The 23,864-nt window shown below is 36.1% G+C and overlaps 1 pseudogene across 1 annotated transcript in view; it reads left to right on the plus strand.

Annotated features, from left to right (window-relative positions):
• Window positions 1-23,864, plus strand: part of LOC309872069 (small ribosomal subunit protein eS1-like) — a 43,311-nt pseudogene that overhangs the window by 6,984 nt on the left and 12,463 nt on the right. The window contains exons 2-4 of the transcript in view: window positions 20,782-20,819; window positions 21,279-21,721; window positions 21,770-22,060. The product of the transcript in view is annotated as a small ribosomal subunit protein eS1-like (transcript). The remainder of the gene's footprint in view (window positions 1-20,781; window positions 20,820-21,278; window positions 21,722-21,769; window positions 22,061-23,864) is intronic.

Here is a 23,864-nt window from a genome sequence, read left to right on the forward strand (position 1 = left end):
TTCACCCAGGGCATATGAAATGGTGTGATATTTGGGTTTGTAGTATCTCTTTACATATTTGTGCCCATTTATATAAATTATGGGCATTGTGGGATACTTTAAAATTCATAATTTTTCTCATATCACGAAGACTACAGTGTGGTTGCACCAAACCCATTTCCTGGGTTCTGGTTGAACTTAGTTCAATACTATTCTATGTTTTACTGAAGATATTCAACTTTTCAGAAACAGGGGCCACCTTCTCTCCTTACCACTGTAAGACAAAAAGCAGGAGGATCACCTCAGGCTTTCCAAGTAGAAAAATAATCATAGTTTAAATATAAATAATTATTATTTTATAAGGTAAAACATGTTTACTTTCTTAAGTAATCTCTACACCCAGTGTGGGACTTGAATTCATGATCTGAGATCAAGAGGCACATGCTCTTCTGCATGAGCCAGCTAGGATCCCTTAGAATAGGTAGAAATTTTAACTGAAATTGGTTTTCTTATTTTTTTTCCTAAATGCCTGCTTAAGGTAAGACCATTGCCAGGGAAGAACCAGCTAGCTTAATTATGTAAAGCTTTAGTTATCTAAAGCATACTGAATTATTTTTATTGATCATACCTCTAGCGGAAAAAAAAAGAAATCATAATCATTATTGCAACTTCCATGTAAATAAAGATAAGAAGAAATTCTGCTGAAATTTAAAAATTTTGCTAAATGACAATATATAACTACATCCATCATAAGAAAAGGCATCTATACTTGTGTCTGTGCTTTCATAAATTATTTGGCCTAGTTTTCGATTTAATTCAGCATTTCAGTATATACTCAGCACTTTATATTTGCCTTTATTTTATTAAAAAAAACTGATTTTAGAAGGAATAAAATAAATGGAGCTTCAGACCAGTGTGTTCTAATATGTTTTCTCTATATGTCAAAACGTTAAAGTGCATTCAGATCAATGAAAAATAGATTGGGATGTATATACTTCTAAAGAAACACTGAGTAAATCCTGGCTCAAAGTAGCTTAAACGAGATAAACCAAGCTCAAAACTATTTGTAAGTTTGGTGAATATCTTTCATGGTATAAAGACATACTGAGGTTAAAATGACTAATTTTTTCACCCACTCTGGAATTTTGAGAATTTCAGGTGACACTATATTCAGGTAAGAATGGTTTTAGAGGTATGATCATTTAAACAGTAGGTTTCAGCTGAAAAAGTTTATTACATACCAAAGGGTAATAGGACACAGCATTGAGGTTACAGTTAATGGCATTTGACAAGATGTTTTTCTCACTCAGGTTATTAATGTGAGAGGAGAAACCATTGCATTACCAGACATTATATTTAAAGACAGGTCATTGCCTCTTGGAAAGGATATATATTTTGTCTCAAGCCATGGGCTAAAGGAGAAAACAGTGATATGTATGATGGGTGGTTGTAATAAATAAAACACATTTCTGTAGGAGATTTTGATTGTTGGCCTGCTGGGACTGTTGGTGTGGACAAATCAAATATGTAGGACAATGGGACAAAAGATGAGACTAGTCATGTACTTAGACTATCATTCCTTTTATATTATTCTAAATACGAAAATACTTAATATTTAAAATATTAATAAAAGTTAATAAAAAGTAGGATCACATTTTAAGACTATAATATGAATAGTTTAATTTTTAAATTTTAATTCCTATATAGTTGGCATATAGTGTTGTATTAGTATTAGCTTTACACTATAGTCACTCAACAATTCCATGCATCCTCCAGTGCTCATCATGTAAGTATATTCTTAATCTACATCACTTATTTCATCCATCTCTCCACTCACCTGCTCTCTGGCAACTGTCAATGTGTTCTCTGTAGTTAAGAGTGTATTTTTCAACTTGTCTCTTTTTTTGTTTGTTCATTTCTTTTGTTTCTTAAATTCCACACAGGAGCAAAATCACATGATATTTGTCTTTCTCTGACCTACTTAGATCCCTCTATGTTGTGGCAAATGCTAAGCTTTCATTCTTTTTATGGCTGAATAATATTCCATATATCTATATCCCAGTTCTTACTTATCCATTCATCTATCAGTGGACATGGGCTGCTTCCATTGTTTGGTTATTGTAAATAGTACTGCCATAAACATAAGGATGCATATATCTTTTTGATTTAGTGTTTTTAGAGTCTTTGGGTAAATACTTAGTATTTAGCATTCACCATAGCACATACCCTCCCCAATGTCCATAACCCAGCCACCCTATCCCTCCCCCTCACCACCCAGCAACTCTCAGGTTGTTTTCTGAGATTAAGAGTCTATTATGGTTTATCTCCCTCCCCAGTCCCATCTTGTTTTATTTTTCCCTCCCTTCCCTCCACAACCCCCCACGCCGCCTCTCAAATTCCTCATATCAGAGAGATCATATGATAATTGTCTTTCTCTGATTGACTTATTTAGCTTAGCATAAACCCTCTAGTTCCATCAATGTCATTGCAAATAGCAAGATTTTGTTTTTTGATGGCTGTATAGTATTCCATTGCATGCATATATATATGCATGCAATGGAATACTATATATATATATATACTATATATAGTATATATATATATATACACACACACACACACATCTCACATCTTCTTTATCCATTCATCTATTGATGGACATTTAAGTTCTTTCCATAGTTTGGCTATTGTGGACATTGCTGCTATAAACATTTCGGTGCATGTGCCCCTTCAGACCACTACATTTGTATCTTTATGGTAAATACCCAGTAGTGCAATTGCTGGGTAATAGGACAGCTCTATTTTTAACATTATGAGGAACCTCCATGCTGTTTTCCAGAGTGGCTGCACCAGCTTGCATTCCCACCAACAGTGTAGGAGGGTTCCCCTTTCTCCGCACCCTCGCCAGCATCTATCATTTCTTGACTTGTTAATTTTAGCCATTCTGACTGGTGTGAGGTGGTATCTCACTGTGGTTTTGATTTGTATTTCCCTGATGGCAAGTAATGTTAATCACTTTTTCATATGTCTGTTGGCCGTTTGGATGTCTTCTTTGTAGAAATCTGTTCATATCTTCTGCCCATTTCTTGATTGGAGTATTTGTTCTGTGGGTGTTGAGTATGATATCTATAAAGAACTTACCAAACAGAAATCTCTCTATCTCTCTCTCTCTCTTTTTTTTTTTTTTTTTTTAGTTTTTCCCTCCTTCCACTCCTCTGTCTTTCTTTCCCTCTAAGCTCACACACACACACACATACATATTAAAAAGCAAAATGTTGGGACACCTGGGTGGTTCAGTGGCTTAAAGCCTCTGCCTTTGGCTCAGGGCATGATCTCAAGATCCTGGGATTGAGCCTTGCATCGGGCTCTCTGCTCAATGGGGAGGCTGCTTCTTCCTCTCTCTCTGCCTGCCTCTCTGCCTACTTGTGATCTCTGTCTGTCAAATAAATAAATAAATAACTCTTTAAAAAACAAAAATGTCTAATCTAGAGAGGTATATTATTTTTTTTAATTTTTATAAACATATAATATATTTTTATCCCCAGGGGTACAGGTCTGTGAATCGCAGGTTTACACACTTCACAGCACTCACCATAGCACATACCCTCCCCAATGTCCATAACCCCACTCCCCTTCTCCCAACCCCCCTCCCCCCAGCAACCCTCAGTTTGTTTTGTGAGATTAAGAGTCACTTATGGTTTGTCTCCCTCCCAATCCCATCTTGTTTTATTTATTCTTCTCCTACCCCCTTGACCCCCCATGTTGCATCTCTACTTCCTTATATCAGGGAGATTGTATGATAGTTGTCTTTCTCCTATAGACTTATTTCACTAAGCATGATAGGAATATTCTTACAATTATTGTGTTATATATGAGATAACAGTTACTTTTTTTTTTTTTTTTAAGTAGACTCCCCAATGTGGAACCCAACACAGGGCATGAATTCAGAGCCATGAGACCAAGACTAAAACTTAGATCAAGAGTCAGCTGCTGGGGCGCCTGGGTGGCTCAGTGGATTAAGCCGCTGCCTTCGGCTCAGGTCATGATCTCGGTGTTCTGGGATCGAGCCCCGCATCGGGCTCTTTGCTCAGCAAGAGCCTGCTTCTCTCTCTCTCTCTCTCTGCCTGACTCTCTGCCTACTTGTGATTTCTTTCTCTGTCAAATAAATAAATAAAATCTTTAAAAAAAAAAAAAAAAAAAAAGAGTCAGCTGCTTAAACCTCCCAGGCACCACTAACTGAGTTACATTTGATAAAGGGAATATCCAATTTAAATTGAGATAAATGCTGAGGCTTAGTGTCAAACACTGATATATTTAAAAAAAAAAAAAAAACTTCCTTTTCAGATGCCCTTGACACATTGGCACTTTATTGTCTCTCAGTCCTTCATTATACCAGAGTCCCTTCTAATTTTCTTTGTTTTATTTATGGTGTTCTTGTGTATGAACTACTGCAATTGCCCATCAGCAAGCATAATTCCTTGGTTTGTTTAAATTTTTATTTTTTTTATCATTTTAAAGATTTTATTTATTTATTTGAGAGAGAGAGAGATAACAAGAAAGAACATGAATGGGGGAAAGGGGAGCGGGAAAGGGAAAAGATGACTCCCTGTTAAACAGGAAACCTGATGCCTGTGGGGCTCTGCCCCAGGATCCTGGGATCATGACCTGAAACAAAGGCAACATTTCACCAGATGAGGCACCCAGGTGCCCCTAATTTTTTTTTATTTCAATAAAAGTAATATAATCTAACCTGCTGTATATTTATAAAAATAAAATAAATTTGTGAGGTCAAAATATGAATCAAATATCCGATGTTTAGAAGACATCTAAAATGTGAAACTGCAAGGTGCCATGATCCCAGGGTCCTGGATGGAACCCCACATTAGGCTTCCTGCTCAGAAGGGGGAGCCCACTTCTCCCTCTCCCTCTGCATGCAGCCCTCCTTGCCTGTGCTCTCTCACTCTCTATCAAGTAAATAAAATCTTTAAAAATATATGTTAAACTGTATTTTAAAAATTATTATGTTTATTTACCAATCTCTTATTTGTTAGAAAGCATAGTACTAGTTTCAGAAAAGGACATCCATCACTTGATTCTATTTTTTTTTTTAATTTGAAGTATCACATGAAAATAATATAAATCTTTTTATTTGTGAAAATAAGAGCAGCTTAAAATTTAGTGGCTAAATCCTAGATGAGCCTGATGAAAGTAAATAAAAAGATGAAGAACTTGTCTTACCAAATATTAGCATGCATTGTAAAGCTCTTGATACAGTACAATATTGGCACAGGATAGACAAACTGACCAATTAAACAGAATGGAGTGTTTAAAAATAGATCTAAATAGACATGACCACATGATTTGTGAAAATGATAAAGAAGTCCCATGGAAAAGTGTTGTCTTTGCAATGATAGGTGGTGGGTCAATTGGAAATCCATGAGGAAAAAAAGTTCAACAGCTTCACTTAACTGCACACAGCTGTGCACGTGCATACACTTGTGTATACACAAACACACAAACTCATGATTTCAGAAAAATTATATATCTAAATGTTTAAAGTAAAACAATAAATCTTTTAGTGAGAACTGTAGAACAACTTCTTGACTTTAGTCAAACATTTCTTATAAGAAGTAAGAATTATCAGTCATAAAAAGACAGTAATTAATTAATTGTATTAAAAATCATAGCTTGCATGCATTGAAGCATAAGAACGAGAGAGTAAAAGATAATTGAAAGATTGGAGAAGACATATAGCTGTAGATAGATGATAGCTCATGATGATAGATGATAGATACATAGATACAGTTAAAATTTTTGTAAGTATCATATCATAAAACAAATTCATATCCTTTATAGGGAATGCCAACCAATCAATTAGAAAATGACACATATATGGGCACAAATCTTGAATAGTTTCTCACCAAGAAAAAAAATGTACTCTAATTACCAATTAGTAATTAAAATTTTAAAACATTGGTCATCAGCAATTTAATCAAATGAAGGAGATGCTGAAATAAGCATACACTCTTTCTGGTTTTGTTTAAGTCATAAGATCCTTACTTGAGTAAAATTATGAAAAGGTAACATAAAATATATTATGGCAGGGAAGCAAACGTGGTTTAAGGTATGTCTGCAATAGTTTCTAGGAAAAATCTAAACAGAAGTTTTAGTATAGAAGACAGATTACGCTAGAGACAAAGGGCAAGTTAAAAATTTTGATGGAGTTGAAATTGGTCTGTGTGTTTGAAAATTTCCATGCTTGAGTAGTTCTTCCTACCTAATGTGATTATAGCAAAGTAGATAATAATGCATATAAATGAATCCCTAGGTCCTTTTATTTTTCAATGTATTGACCTCTCAGCCTAGAAGCTACATTTATCATAGACACATATGTACAGGGAAAATATACTATACATAATGTTCTTCAATACTATCTGTGGTTTCAGGCATTCACTGGGGGTCTTGGAACATATCCCATTTGAAAAAGTCAAACTACTATATACTAATAACCTCAATATTACCAGTTAGAAAGATCCTTATATTCTATGGCAGCTAGAAAAATATTGTTAGAAATCAAACCCCGAAATTAATTGTTACAATGGCAAAAGCAAACAGGAGACTTAATTTATAACTGTAAGACATCTCCTATTATGAAGCATCTCCTAGTCTAGAGTCAATACACTGATGTGGAAAGAATGGAAACCAAATGGAATGCAAAATCTGTATGGATGCCTTAAACGATCTTATAGTCCCCAACTCTGAAACTTCTGGCCCAGCAAAAACAGTTCTGTCCTTCTTATAAGATGAAGTAGCCTCTACTTACCCAGAGACAAGACAGAACCTCCCTGGGATGGGTGCCTGTAGATAACGGTTGCACTTCTCAAGATCTTCCTCAGCTTATTTTCATTGTATCTAGACCAATAACTATGGTCAGGTCTCAGTATGAGAGAAGTATATTCTGCTCCAGGAGAAAATAACTTACACCTGAAATATTGGTAGACCAAGTAAAATATGTACTGATAAGAACAATGAAAAGTATGTCAGAATGTATATTAAGTATGCTGAGGCAGAGGGAACAGACTCTAAAGCTACACAAGGAAAAACTGAACTGGCATGTGGTCATGGAGCTATTTCCTTATGTTTCAGGATTTAATTTTTCATCAGTGGTACATACAACCAGTTTTCAGATACATTTTTGGGACACTCCCTTGAAAGTTTCACTATATAATGACAAAATGTCACAAAATGGATATAAAAGAACTTGTTCATATAAGGATTCAGGAGGCTCAGAGAATCGTGCATGTTACGTTTACCAGAAAAACACAGAGGTTACACATTTCACCACAACAATTAAAAAAAAAAAAAAAAAAAAAGAACCTGCACCATTGGGCAAGCACATGGTGAGTGTCCTCTTTATGTCAGGTTTGATGGTGAGCGATATCTCCATAGACTAGGCTCTGTAGAGTGGAGTGATAATATGATGTAATTTTTGAACAGCAGAAATTCAGTGTTGATCCATAACCATTAGAGGCACTGTACATAAACATCAGAATGGGCAGCAAAGCTACTGTAGTAACTCAGAAACAAGTCCATGGCATTGGTTAATAAAATGTGTATTTTTTTTTCTTTCCAAATGGGGTTTTAAACATGATTTATTAAATACAACTTGTAAGAAAAGTTGAAAAAAATGTGTATATATATCTATATGTAGATATACACACACAAAAACACACACACATATGCATCACAGAATAGGTACACATTCCAATCCCTGTAATTACAAGGTAGTCAATGTGTTTTTCAAGTGGCTTCATTGATACATATTATAAGATGCATTCTTTTGGGGCACCTGGGTGGCTCAGCCAGTTAAGTGCCTGACTTTTTGATTTTGGCTCAGGTCATGGCCTCATGGATGATGAGATGGAGTCCCATGTTGGGCTCTGAGCTCAGCAGGGAGTCTGCTCAGGAATCTCTCCCTCTGCTCCTCCCCCACATGACCTCTCTCTTTCCCAAATAAATAAATCTTCAATTTTTTAAAATGCATTGATACACAAAGTTACATTAGTTTGAAGTGTACAGCACTGTGATTCAATGCTTTTTTTTTCATTTATTTATTTTCAGCATAACAGTATCATTATTTTTTCACCACACCCAGTGCTCCATGCAATCCGTGCCCTCTATAATACCCATCACCTGGTACCCCGACCTCCCACCCCCCCTCCACTTCAGACCCCTCAGATTGTTTTTCAGAGTCCATAGTCTCTCATGATTCACCTCCCCTTCCAATTTACCCCAACCCCCTTCTCTCTAACTCCCCATGTCTTCCATGCTTTTTGTTATGCTCCACAAATAAGTGAAACCATATGATAATTGACTCTCTCTGCTTGACTTATTTCACTCAGCATAATCTCTTCCAGTCCCGTCCATGTTGCTACAAAAGTTGGGTATTCAATGCTTTTGCACAGTGAAGGAAACTATGAACAAAACAAAAGGCAATCAGCTAAATGGGAGAAGATATTCGCAAATGATATATCCAACAATGGGTTAATATCCATAGTATATAAAGAAGTTCTACAACTCAACACCAAGGGGAAGGGGAGAGAAAAATAAGCCGGAGGACCTGAATAGACATTATTCCAAAGAAGACACAAATGGCTAACAGAAACCTGAAAAAATATGCTCAGCATCACTCATCATCAGGGAAATACAAATCAAAAGTACAATAAGATATCACATCACACCTGTCAGAATGGCTACCCTCAAAAAGACAAGAAAAAAATAAGTGAGGATATAGAGAAAAGGGAATCCTGTACACCATTGTTGTGAATGTAAATTGGTGCAGAAAACAATGTAGAGGTTTCTCAAAAAATAAAAAAAAAAAAAATAGAAATAGCATATGATCTGGAAATTACACTGATGGATATTTAGCCAAAGAAAATAAAAATACTAATTTGAAAAGATATGAGCACTCCTAACCATGAGATATTAACCATGAAAAATGAGTGGGCAACTAGGCAATGGTCTTACTTTTATAAACCAAAATAGAAGAGTTGGTGAGAAACAGACCGACTTTAGATACGACAATGGGAAATTATAAGTCCCCGCTCATTTCCAGGTCTGAGCCTATCTTAAGGTCTAGAGCCCATAAAATGAAAGCAAGATATAGTCTCCTTGTAAAAACACCCAGAAGTCCTACTATGCCACTATTCTATAAATATTCTCCCACTCTTTTCTCAAAGATATCTGCAACCAGTTATCTGAGCAACTGTATACTGGAGAAAAATGAATACTTAAGGCATTTGACGGCTATTAGTCCTGATAGAAAGGAACCTGAAAGTTGTCATCCATGGTCTTATGGATGCAAAACACGAATGTAATCCTAGCCCGAGTCTCTTACGGTTTATCCAATATTTCTGAATATCTAAGTGCTGTTCATTTTCTCAGGTCTTAAATGGTCAATTGATGCAGTTATATTGAGCCACAAATAGAACCTTCATATGTATTTCCTGATGTGAGGAAGTATCACCAGGAAAATAAACCATAATTCATCATATCCTAGGGTCACTCTCAATGACAGAAAGGGTGGAGGGATGGTGACCCCAACAAACCTCAATCAAAACCAGGTAGATGAAGCTGAAAGATATGGACTACCCTAAATGCAACAAATAGTTAGGCCTCAAACTCCATTTTCTCCCAGTTGTGAGGTTTTTATGAGCACTAACCAACAGAGCAGCTGGCACTCAATGTGCTACAACTGGTCTGGCGATTTTTTTTTTTTTTTTCTGTACTTATCAGTAAAAAGGATCAAACACATGAAAGAAAAGCAGGACACTTTACTCTCTTCCCCAGGGCTATGCTCATTTTCCTTCTGTCTGTTACTATATAGTCCACTGGGACTCTTCTCATCCAGACCAGGGGTTGGTTCAGGAGCCAAATCTAGCCTGCATTTTTATGTTTATGAGCTAAGAATGGCTTTTGTTTTTTGTTTGTTTGTTTGTTTGTTTGTTTGTTTTTGTTTTATTTGTTTGTTACATTTTAAAGAAACATAAAAAAAGACAAAGTAAACAAAATATGACAGAGATATTTGTGACCTGCAAAACCTAAATATGTACTGTCTGGTCCTTAAGACAAAGTTTGTCAAATTCCAACCTGGAAGCTCATATAACATCTTTCTTTGCTGCTTTATTTACTAATAAACATACATACAGTTTTCTCTGTATTAGTCGGTGGTGCCTTTTAAAAAAATCTCTAAAAATTTAACCCAATTCCCACAACAATCTATGAAGATGAGTCCTGTTAATATCTTTATTTTACAGATGATAGAATTGATAAGTCTCAGAAGGATTATATGACTTGCCAACTCATATAGCTAGTAAGGGCTGGAGTCAGGATTAAAACCTAGGTTTATGGCTTCAAATTTTCATTCTCTAATGCTCATTCCATAATTGAAAACATGTATTAGGTTCTTAACATTCTTATGATCAAGTTGATAATTTGAGAGCAAATAAAATTTAAAAAAAAAACTTAATGAAAAATAATTCAAACAAGTAAATGGATACATGATGCTTTCAAGTGAGGCAGCATCATAGTGAACTTCTGTCAGATTAGTATTTCTAATATGAAAATAAGCATTAGAATTCATGAAACATAGTATTGGAATAGATGAGAGGATGGAATTCTTATTACTCACCCAGCATTACCATAATCTATTGTTTTATTTGGTGAGATGAATTGAATGATGAATTGGGTTAATCTCTGTAGTGACATTTCTCTTTGTTACTTATCTGTAGATGAAGAACATACAGGGGCACCTGACTGGCTCAGTTGGTGAAGCGTGAGACTCTTGGTCTCGGGATTGTCAATTCAAGCCACATGTTGGATGAAGAGAACACTTAAAAATAAAAACTTTAGAACAAAAAAAGAAGTCTGATGTCCAGATCATATGTACATTAATATTACTCTATTTTGGTAATGGGGAAAAGGAGGATTTTAGCAAAAGAAGTTTGGACTTCTTGGGTTCACAGGTATAATCTGTATTGGAAAGTCAACAATTTATTAAAATATCTAATAGCATTGCTAACTGGAAATTTCTGTCATCTCATAAGTGGGAAAATAATGTCTAGGGCTCTCTTATTTCTCAATTTGCCACAATTTTTAAAATTATATATATATTTTTTCTATTAGAAACTATCAAATGGCAAAATCCCCATTCAAAGTAACATAGAGTGTCTTCCCTTTGCTTCTTATAACCAATTTGTCCTCTTGAGGAGAGAATGTTCTATTCAATAGAACTATTGATATAAACTGCCTTATTTAGAGTTGTCTAATAAACATGTAACTTCGGGCAGCAGTGCTGAAACCTGACAAACACTTGTTCATTAAAATCATGATGGTGCTTTATTGGAGGTTAAGGCATCTCCATTTTGTGCTGGTGCCATGAAAGCAAATCAGCTTGTTTGTTGCCCCTCAATTCCTCAATCTCTTTCATATAAGGGTTTTTACCCATCTCATGGTAGTCAGAGTACATATATGGCAAAATAATTCTTAAAATATGACACTGAGTCTATTTTATTATTTTTCTTAAAGTAGGTCTTTTCCTAAAGATTTTATTTATTTAATTTAATTTATAAATTAATTTTTTAAGATTTTATTAATTTAATTTAATTTATTTATTTTATTTATAAATCACAAAAAGGCAGAGAGGCAGGCAGAGAGAGAGGAGAGAGCAGGCTCCTCGACGAACAGAGAGCCTGATACAGGGCTCAGTCCCAGGACCCTGAGATCATGACCTGAGCCAAACGCAAAGGCTTAACCCACTGACCCACTGGCCCAGCCAGGTGCCCCAAAGTAGTTATTTCTCTAACCCCCCAAAGATGTTTTAAGATACAGTATTGTTCTTCACATTATAATTTTTTAAAGATTTTATTTATTTATTTGAGAGAGAGAGAACATGGGGGGTAGGGTCAGAGGAAGAGAGAAAAGCAGATTCCCTGCTGAGCAGGGAGCCCTACATGTAGCTCGATGTCAGGCCCTGAGATCATGATCTGAGTCAAAGGCAGACACTTAAATGACTGAACCACCTAGGCACTCAAAGTCCTATCATTTTCAAGACAGAAAGACTCAGTATCATTAAGATGTAACTTGTTCCCAAACTGACCAACAGATTCAATACGATTCCAGTAAAAACAAAAACAAAAAAACTAAAAAGGGCTTTTGTGAGCCTTGAAAAATTTACACTAAAATTTATTTTTTTAAATTTTTAAATATATTTTATTTAAGCCAATGTAGCTAAGTATTATCATCCATCATGTAACCAAAATAAATATATTGAGATATTTTACATTATTTTTTTCTCTTTTATTACCTTCAATGAGCCATCTTACAGTACATCATTAGTTTCTGATGTAGTGTGTAACTATTAGTTGCATATAACACCTAGTGCTCATCACCACATGTGCCTCCTTAATACCCATCACCTGGTTATCCCATCCCCCCACTTCTTCCTTCTGTAACCTTCAGTTTGGTTCCTGAAGTCCAGAGTATTTCATAGTGTATCTCCCTCTCTGATTCCTTCCCATTTTGTTTTCCCTCCCTTCTCCATGCTATTCCTTATGTTTCACATTTGAGTGAAACCATACAATAATTATCTTCTGCTTGACTTGTTTCACTTAGCATATTCCCCTCCAGTTCCACTCATGTTGATGCAATTGATGTGTTTTCATTCTTTCTGATGGCTGAGTAATATTCTATTTTATATACGAACCACATCTTCTTTATCCATGCATCCATTGAAGGGCATCTCATCTCCTTTCACAGTTGGGCTACTGTAGGCACTGCTGCTATAAACATTGGAGTGCATGTTCCTCTTCTCTTCACTATATCTGTATCTTTGGGATAAATACCAAGTAGTGCAATTGCTGGATCATAAGGTAGCTCTCTTTTTAGTGCCTTTAGGAACCTCTATACTACTTTCCAGAAAGAGAAATTAAGGAATTGATTCCAGTTCCAATAGCACCAAAAGTCATAAGATACATGGGCATAAACCTAACCCAAGAGGTAAAGGATCTATACTCTAGAAACTATAGAGCATTTATGAAAGAAATTGAGGAAGACACAAGAGATGGAAAAACATTCCGTGCTCACGGACTGGTAGAATAAAGATTATGAAAATGTCTATGCTGCCCAGAGCAATCTACACTTTCAATGCAATCCTTATCAAAATGCCATCGACATTTTCACATTATCATTTTTATTTGTATTTGCCTTAGAAAATACTTTTCCTCGACTATCTTTTACAACAGCTTAGACTCATCAGAGAGTTTATTCTAAAACATAATTAAGAAAAGCCAATAAAATATGATTATAGTTGGGGGGAAATTTTTTTCATGAGCCATTGAGGAGAATTCTAATGGGTCTTTCCAATTCCAACGAAACACTATTTTCTTTAAAGGTAAGAATGTTCAAGAAAAGAAAAAAAAAAGTGCCTTAGGGAAGAGCAAGATTGACTAGGTAGGTGCCCAGCCCTAGAAAGCTTTCTCTTTTGCAAGTGTGAAATTATGAGAAGACTCAACAAATTTCAAACCAAGAGTTATTAAAAAAAAAAAAAAAGTGATTAACAGACTATTGAGATGACAGAAAACCAGTGAGTTTTCACACATTAGAAAATCTTGAGACATGCTCCTAATTCTAGAATGGGAAAGTAGAAACTCAGAGTCAAATGTTATCTAACCTAGATTAATCAAATAAAACTAACTCAAAAGAATTAGGTTGCATGCTTATTGGGCTATGCTTATTTTACTTTATCAACAAATGAATGCCTATTTTTCACCTAAAATTTCTCTATACAATTGGTTGGTGTCAGTGTTCTGTCTCTCTCTGGTGTCTGAAATACACCTGCACAATTAAACAATGTGTCTAGCATTCAACATATTTGTAGCTATTATTATTAAATTATTTTTGCATTAAATGTTTCTGTGAACAGTTCAGAATTTAAAACAAAACAAAACAAAAGCATGAAATTGGTTGTGCTTTTCCTGTAGACTTACAGTTGCATAAACTTGGAAACATCTTATTAAAAGCAGGCCAATAAGTGAGAATTACTGATCTACATTTTTCTGGCATTGCAGAAAACAGGACCAGGTACTAATAATGTAGCAACTTAAGTGCTATGTGCCAATTATAATATAAATCTTCAGTTGTTACTTTTTATTTTATTGAAAATCCATTGTGTGTGATAATCATGCAAAATTTTGTTCATAAGGAAACAATTTAGTTCTCATCTTCTATTTTTTTCTCGTGTTTTTTCTCTTCTTGTTATTGCAGCTCTTATGCTCAACTGTTTTGAATTTGTTTTCCTTCCTGCCTGAAATCCTGAAGCCAATTCACTGACCTACAAACCTTGTTAAATTGCATATATCTTTTCATCATAAACCTAACAATTTTGCTGACACACTATCTTCTCAAGGGCATAAATTATTCCTAGATGGCTTAAAAAAATAGCTTTCACTAAAGTGTTTGCTTTTGTATTTTTTTAATGCAAAACATAGATAGCTGATAAATGTCACAACAGAACCCAGCATCATCAACATAAGCTTTTAATGCTCTTTTTCAAAAAAAGCCAAAGGAGAGAGCAAGGAGAAATATCCTAGTTCTACTTCTCTTCTGCTGTTAAATTACTTATGTTCAAATAAGCAACTTCTGTTGTTTTAAGTATTTGACACCTGCCATTATAAACATTGGAGATATCATCCAAATTCTAATATTAAACTCTCTTCTGGGAGTTTAGAGGAGTTTCAAATGATTTCTTGGGGATTCACATTAAGGTAGTGTCACCCAAAGATGAAAATTGAGTAGTCCAATTTTTGAAATGCCAAAACCCTGCAGCATGGTAAAGTGACAGTGATTTCTCACTCTAAGGTTGGTGCCAACACACAGCGTCTGCTGTTGTTTGAACTTCTGATTTAACTAAACAGTGTTCAACCTCATTTCTCATTATGGTCTCATATCTGTTTTTCTAGCATATGCATGACATCTAAGTGTACATGAAGTTGATTGTTCAAGGAGTGAATAAGCATTCTATAAACTATTCCTGCCCTTTCTCATTTTTCATTGCTCACCTTGTTGTGGGGGGGGGGGGAGAAAGAATAAAGAAAACAACAACAAAACATTGTTGTATCCATTAGCAGATGAGTAGGAATTTAAGGGAGAAGGTTACTAGGTAGATTTTCCTTATATAATAGTTCTGACAGGAGATTTGGAGGCTCAAAACACTGACTAAAATGAACTGAGTAGGCTTTACTTCCATATGTGCTAGGGGTATTGAACACTATCACAAGCTATGCTAACTCTGAAAGTTTACAGAAGTGGGATTAAATATTTATGTGCTGACTGTATTACATTAGGGGCATTAATTCTAAGCTGTTAAATATTTAAGTACCTGGAGTCTTTAGCATGAGGACACTTAATTATGTTTTTCATTACGTTTTAGTAATACAGATATTCTTTGAAAAATTGAGAAAGCTTTGAGAAAATTCCATGTGAGTGTACAAAGTACTTTACACATATAAATATAGTGTTAATCTCTTTTTTCTACATATTATGATATTTGAATTATGAAAAACTTGGTGTACTTATACCATGTACAACATTTCTAAATTGGGGTAAAACTACCACTTCTAGGCCCTAGAAAGAAGTACAATATGCCTACCTAGCCCAGTGCTCACTTACCCACACCCCACATGTACACATATACCATTTGTGTGGAGTGCCTCTTTGAGTCCTATTCTAGAACAGTTTCAGTATATTTCTTGATATGTCCATGGACTTACATCCAGGAAATCAGGTTGTTATGTTAACCAGGACTCTTTCTTCCCCAGTCTTTGAATCACATTGGAAAAGAACTGCTTTGGTGTTATCTAGGTTTCTTTTTTAATCCTTCTCTGTCATATTTGGGAAAATTTCCTGAACTATTCTGATTCTTAGTTCTGTTATCTGAAAATTACAATAACAATGGCACTCTCAAAATTAGAGTTAAACATCCTCATCTGTAGATCCACTGCTGGCTCTGGTGACAAACAAATACCAGTTCCCACTTCTGTCTTTAAAACCAGTTACCAGAGGTAAAGTGGGTAGGGAATAGGGGAAACAAGTGATGGAGATTAGGGAGTGCACCTGTTATGATGAGCACCAGGTATTGTATGGAATTGTGGAATCACTATATTCTACACCTGAAACTAATATTACACTGCATGTTAACTAACTGGAATTTAAATAAAAACTTTTTAGAGTTAAAAGTAATATATCTGATAAATTAAGGACAGGAGAAAAATGTGTTTCCCAATATATTTCTCAATACTTTAATACTGTTTTATGTATAATAATGATGTGAGATTAAATGCAGAGTGTTTTTGTCCTACCCTGACTGCTTCTTAAAACACTGACACCAGCCCTGCCAACCACACAGCAACTAGAAAGGTTTGGTTAAACAGACTAACTGATGAAATCTTATTAGTTAAAACCTGTCCAGAAACTTTAATATTCAATGGGGGTCATTCTTCTCGATATATACTTTAAGGAATATCCAAGACTATCAGTGTGGTCCTGCTCATTTACTCTCAGGATGGCACCCTCTTTTAATGCAACTGTTTTGTATTATTTTCATGAATACTGTTATAGTCATGGTAGCTTCTCTATGGATACATTAAAAGTGTGAGCACTTTAGTATTTTGGGTTTTTTTTCTTAATTATTAAAAAGTTGAATTGTAATGAGCAATGCTACCTCTTCCTACTAACAAATGTTGACAGCTCTGCTAATATCATATCAAATTTTGTTCAAGTAAGAGTAGAAAAAAATAGGAAGAAATTAAATCTAATTACATCTTTACCTTATAAATGTAACTGAATAATGCTTATTTTATTTAAAAGTGATAATATGATGCTACAAAATGGAAATGTAGAAAACAGAAATATACTTATGAATGAAACATATTCTGAAAAAATAAATATGCCAATTAATGTATACATTTTATATTAAAATTAAATAGGGAGGCCATAAATACATTCAGTGATTTAAACTACTTTAGAGGACCTAAGATGGCAATGGAGTAGGAGGACCCTAAACTCCTCTCATTCCACAAACACAAGTAGATAACTATCAAATCATTCTAAATACCCCAGAAATCAATGTGAAGACTGACAGAACAAACTTCACAAGTAAAGATAGAGAAGAAAGCACACTGAAGAAGGTAGGAAGTACAGAGACATGGTTTGGGAAGAAGCTAATCACATCACTTGTGCTGCTGAACGGAGGGAGACCTGGTCACAGAGAAAATAAAACAGCATGTGCACAAGCACCAGAGAGAGCAGCCCACAGAGAAATGCACAAGGCAAACACTTCCCCAAAGCGATTAGTTGGGAAAATGAGAGAGACTAATATTTGAGAGTCCTTGCAATCGGCAGAGCTTAAAGCTAGGAGTTTTGAACATCAGCAGTCCTAGCTGGGATAGAGCCATGGGGACACTGCCCCACCTGGATATAAAAGGCAGAGAAACAACTTGGAGACAGACAGCATGGAAACAGTGATATGAAAAATGCTTGGGACCCACAAGTCAGATTAGTTGCTCTCCTTGGAGTGCTTCCAGGGAGGTGGTGTGCGTGTGTGGAGGGGTCCTTTCTGGGACAAAGGAGCTGGATGAGCCATTTCCCTACCGTGCCTCTCAACATAAATGTAGTCACCTGTGGTAAGCCACACACTGCTAACACTGAATGAGTAACTTTTAAAAACCAGTCCCATAACCCTGTGCTCTGACAGGACTGCTCTTCTTGGTCAACCTGGTCTCAGTCTTAGCATGGTGGGCCCCTTCCCCAGAAGACCAGCAGAAACCCTTGTGGAGGCCAAGAAAAACAGGGCTGTACCCACCTCGTGTCTAGCCCTGACATAAGTACAGCCATCTTGGCAAAGCAAAAGCTGGCACTTTGCACCCCCTCTCGACCTGCTCCTCTCCCCTCGGTAGTATGTATGACATTCCTCAGGCACCTCTAACTGCCCTAAAAGGAAAACAAATAGTTAACTTGCAGAGATCACAATCCTGCAAAACAGGAGTCTCTCTAGGTTTACAAATGTCCTAGAGATCTACAAACAAAGAAGCTATCTAACAATAGCACAGTTTCCAGAGGCAAATAACTCAGCTCCTCAGGCCCTAAATAAAGTTAAATTTCTTCTAAATCCAAATCTCACTTAACAAGGACGCTTGATAACAAGAATGTGATATTCCACCAGGAAACTCCCAATTGTCTTCATGCTAGTGCTTCATTAAAGGGAAAACCAGCCTTGGCTTGATAGTAACCAGGCCTTCAATATCCTGACAGTCTTCTTTACCCTGATATCCCTTCTGAACACCTCCTTTGTCCTCACCCACCGCCGAGTCCACCCCTACTCTGCCCTTAAAACTCTGACTATAATCTGGCTCAGGGTCCAAGTCCCTACTCCGCTGTGTCGGGTATACTTGGGCCCAAGCTTAAGCTTGTCAAATAAACCCTCATGTGATTGCATCAGTGCTTGGCTCCTTGGTGGTCTCTCGGACACGAAAACTCGGGCACAACACCCTTGCCCACACCACATCTCCTGACCAGAGATTTCTGCAGGGGTTCAATTGTCATGGTAGTATCTGGCTCCAATTAACAAGTAGACCAGAGCACATCTAGTTAAAAGTTGCTACATTCTGGGGGCACCTGGGTGGCTCAGTGGGTTAAAGCCTGCTTTCTACTCAGGTCATGATCCAAGGGCCCTGGGATCGAGCCCTGCATTGGGCTCTTTGCTTAGCAGGTAGCCTGCTTCCCTTCCTCTCTCTCTCTGCCCGCCTCTCTGTCTACTTGTGATCTCTGTCTGTCAAATAAATAAATAAATAAATACTTGCTACATTCTGGCCAAGGATCAAATACTGCCCACTGTAGGCAAGGAGAGCCTCTACAGATGACTGGCCTGATGATAGAGCAACCTAAACCCAATAGTAGAGTACACATGGGGCACACCAGAGACAATGTATAATCTCTTCTTCATAAAGCTATTACTCTCAGGAGTAAGACACATAATGGTCTTTTCTCCCTCTGCAGAGAAGAAGGCAGAGACTTGGACAGAATTCCAAAAGGGAGGAATTCATCCCAAATGAAAGAACAATATAAGGTCCTGGCTAGAGATCTAAGCGCAGCAGATACAAGTAACATTCATGATAGAGAATTTAAAGCAACAATCATAAGAATACTCACTAGGCTTGAAGAAAGAATGGAATACTTCAGAGATAAAAGAGTTAAAAAGCAATTAGAAATGAAAAATACAATAACAGATTCAAAACAGATTTGTGTAATGAGTACAAGGATGGAAGAAGTAGAGGAATGAATAAGGGATATAGGAAATAAAATAATGGAAAATAATGAAGCTGAACAAAAGAGAGAATTATGGAACATGAGAATAGATTTAGGGAATTCAGTGACTCCACCAAACATAGTAACATCGGTATTATAGGAGTCCCAGAAGAAGAAGAGAGAGAAAAGGCAGCAGAAAATTTACCTAAGGAAATGATAGCTGAGAACTTCCCTCATCTGGGAAAGAAATCAGACATCCAAATCCAGGAGGCACGAAGAACTTCCATCAAAATCAATAAAAGCAAGCCAACACCAAGACACAGAAATAAAGAAATCCTAAAACCAGCAAGACAAGGAAGTCCCTAACTTACAAGAGATCCATAACGATAGCTGCAAACCTCGCAACGGAAACTTGGCAAGCCAGAAGAGATTGACATGATATATTCAAAATGCTGAAAGGGAAAAATCTGCAGCCAGGAATACTCTATCCAGCAAGGCTAGCATTCAGAATAAAAGGGAAGCTAAAGCATTTCCCAGACAAACAAAAACTAAAGGGGAGTTCATGACCACTAAACCATCCCTGTAGGAAATATAAAAGGAACTCTGAGTGGAAAGGAAAGACCAAAAGTGACATAGATAAGAAGGGGACAGAGAAAACCTCCAAAAACACTTAGCTTAATATCCTCTAGGTCCATTCATGTTGTTTCAGATAGCAAGATTCTATTTTTCTACGGCTGAGTAATATATATGAAATATACACCACATTGTTTTTATCCTTTCATTTGTGAATGGACAAGGATTTCACTTATATGTAGAATTCAAGATATGAAACAAACAAAAATAAAGAAGAGGCACGAAAACACACTCAAATAACAGAGAACAAACTGGTGGTTGCCAGAGGAGAGCTGCTTGGGAGGGATGGATGAAGTAGACAAAGGTGATTTGTTGGAGGCCATTGCACAGTTGGAGTTGAGGACCAAACCAGGCCCCGACTTGTGTCTCCTTCAAAGTCCGGACACCTTGACAAGGTTAAGGATGGGAAAGTTGAGTGCACTGAGAAAGGGTCTGTGCTCTGTGTCCTGTGCTCACCTACGTGACTTCCCACACCCTCTCCCTGCAGTAGGGAACAATGTGGCCAGAGTCCTGAGTTCTTAGTTAATCCTTGTTGTTCTGTACCTACCATGATCCACTCCCTGGTTGATTGTCTTGCTAATGGCTTTAGTTGAAACTCCCTGATGTCAGGAGATTTGCTTGTAGTTAATGTAAACTTATAGGAACTTGCGGTCATCTGACTAGGTACTGATGTAATGCTCCTCCTATTCTGGTCTACCTTATAAATGCTTGTAAGATGTGGAATGAATTTGGCACTGTTGGACATCATCTTCAGTGTCCCCCCCCGCCCCTATTTCTTTTTCTCTTAATTTCTTTTCATCATCCTCTTAGCCCTCACGGTTACCCGATTTGTTGCACTGGCTGCGACAGTGATTAGGAGTACATATATCATGATAAACACTAAAAAAAACAAAAAAAAAGATGTGTTGAGTCATTATATTCTACACCTGAAACTGATAAAGCCCTGTATAAAGCATTGCTTAAAAAAAAAAAAAAAAAAAATCACACAAATAGAATACAGACTTGAAATTCTTTGAGCAGACAAAACTAGTTTAGTCATACAAGTAAAACTTAGTTTATTTTCTAAGACAAGTGAGGCTAATCTGATCTGGTTACTTCTTGCTTATGTCTCAAAACATCATAAGTGAAACTTAAATTATTTCCCCAAATCAATATGAAGTAATCACTAACTAACTCCCTTAAACTTAAGAAAATACAAATATTGCAACCAATCACAGTGAAGAGTCAGAAGTCACAGCCTCTATACTATATAAGCTGCTTTATAACAATATATAAATCTGGGGCACCCTGAACATGGCATTGGCAAGAACAAGCACCTAGGAAAGGAGGCAAAAAGGGAATCAAGAAGAAAATGGTTGGTCCATTCTCTAAGAAAGATTGGTATGATGTGGAAGCACCAGTTTTGTTTGATATAAGAGATATTGGGGGGAAAACAGAAATATCGGAAAAACACTAGTCACAAGAACGCAAGGAATCCAAATCACATCTGATGGGTTCAAGGGTCCTGTTTTTGACGTAAGCCTTGATAATCCGCAGAATGATGAAAAATCATTTAGAAATTAAAGTTAATTACTGAGGACATTTAGGGTAAAAACTACCTAATTTCCATGGCATGGATCTTACCTGGACCAAAATATGCTCCATTGTCAAAAAAAGGCAGCCCGTGACCAAAGCTCATGTTGATGCCAAGATTACTGATGGTGATTTGCTCTGTTTACTTTGCGTTGATTTTACTAAAATAAATAAATAAGTAATACATACATGCATACATACATATATATGAAATAATCAGAGTCAGAAGGCCTCTCAGCATCAACAAGTCTGCCAATTTTGGGAAAAGATGCCAGAAATCATGACTCAAGAGGTGTAGATAAATTATTTGAAAAAAAAAAAAAAAGAAAGAAAGAAAAGTGGTCAATAAATTGATTCCAGCAAGCATGAAGAAAAGACATAGAAAAGGATTGCCAGTCTATTTCCACTTCACGATAACTTTGTTAGAAAAGTAGAAATGCTGAAGAAGCCTAAGTTTGAATTGGGAAAGCTCATGAGGCTTCATGGTGAAGCTAGTAGTTCTAAAAATATGTGGCAGGTGAGACACATGTTAAAGCTCAATGAGCTGATATAAGAATATGAGCCGTCAGTTCAAGAATCTAATTAAATTCAGACCTTTAATGGTGACAAATAAAAAAATCTTATTCGTGATGCTTAAAATATATCTATAACTCTGAACCTAATTCCATGTTTGCTCCTGGTTTGCAACTATCTTTTTGGCATGTACGCAATAAACATTTTCTAATTACTACTTTAATAATTTGTTGGTTTTATTTCTCCATTTTGTTTCCCTCCAAACTTTTGACAGTCATGCAGAGACTTCATGGATAGGATAAGTTCCCTTATAAATATCAAGACAGCTCCCCTGTCCTTTCTGCCATTTGAGGTGACAGCAAAAAGTCAACTGTCTAGGAAGCAGTTTCTACCCAGACAACCGAATTCCAGGCAATATGATCCTGGTTTTCCCAGAATCCAGAACATCATGCCTCTAAACTACATTGCCTGCCCTACCTGATACAGACTGCTGGGTCAGACACATTCCCTTATAGTTTTAATGCCCCCATAAAAGCTATCAGAGGGATGCCTGGGTGGCTTAGTTGGTTAAGTGCCTGAAACTCCATTTTGGTTCAGGTCATGATCTCATTGTCTTGAGATCAGCACCCGTCAGTCTCCATATTCAGCGTGGAGTCTGCTTGAGATTCTCTCTCACCTCTGCCCCTGCCCCTCCCCCTGCTCATGCTTTCCATCTCTCCTTAAAATAAATAAATAAAATATTTTTTTTAAAAGCTCTCAGAAGATATGTTACAGTCCTGTTGAGTCTGATTTGCATAAAGAAGTCTCTAACCCGTTAAAGAGAATTTTGGTGGTATTTATGCTTTCATTGATTTAACATGCTTCATCTGCTCTATGCCAATAATTGGAATAACTCTGCATGCATGTTTAAGTCCTTAAAGAAATAGAATAAATTAGGTATCTATATCATCTCTATTTACATTTAGGCAGAGAGACTTAGACAAAATTATTTTCTGTAGTGACCCTACAGCATTTGTTCTTTATAGTATAACACACATTTCTCTGTCCTACTCCATCAGATTATTAAATTATTTAATTAAAAGGAGTAATGGTTTAATTTGCAGGATTTCAGAAAAATATATTTATAAACTGGAATGTTTTCATGGGTTATAATGGCTTTGAGAACAGGATGCTCCATCAACGTATAAGTATTTTCTAGAAATACTGAATAACACAATTATCTGAAAGTGGTAGATGTATTCATGAACTGTACAAATTGAGTGATCATCTACTTAGGACTTTTCCCACCAAAGCAATTTTCTGGGAGGAATAAATGGAAAACTGCCCCACCACCTTTTCAGTGCATCTCACATCTTGGTAGTCATTACTTTTTCATAAGCAACTTAAGGAACTGCCTAGGACATTTCTCTCAAATATTCATAGATGATTTTAAGTGTATTTTATTTATTTTTTCCAAGTTTTTATTAAAATTCCATTTAGTTAACATAGAATGCAATATTAGTTTCAGGTGTAGAATTCAGTGATTCATCACTTACATACAACACCCAATGCTCATCACAAAAATTTTAATTTTAAATAAAGATAACCTGAAATTATCACTTAAAAGGGAGGTAGTAATTGTTACTTAGATATGTGTCAAAAAAGTTAATAGAATTCTCATATTAAAAAAAGGCAATGCTTCATAAATACATTTTACATATTCATTTATATATTATTTATGTATTTTATATATATTATACTTTATATATATATATATGTGTGTGTGTGTGTATATATATACATAAATTCAGAGACAATATTTAAATATT

Source organism: Mustela nivalis, assembly GCF_964662115.1.
Source record: "Mustela nivalis genome assembly, chromosome: 1".
NCBI lineage: Eukaryota > Metazoa > Chordata > Mammalia > Carnivora > Mustelidae > Mustela > Mustela nivalis.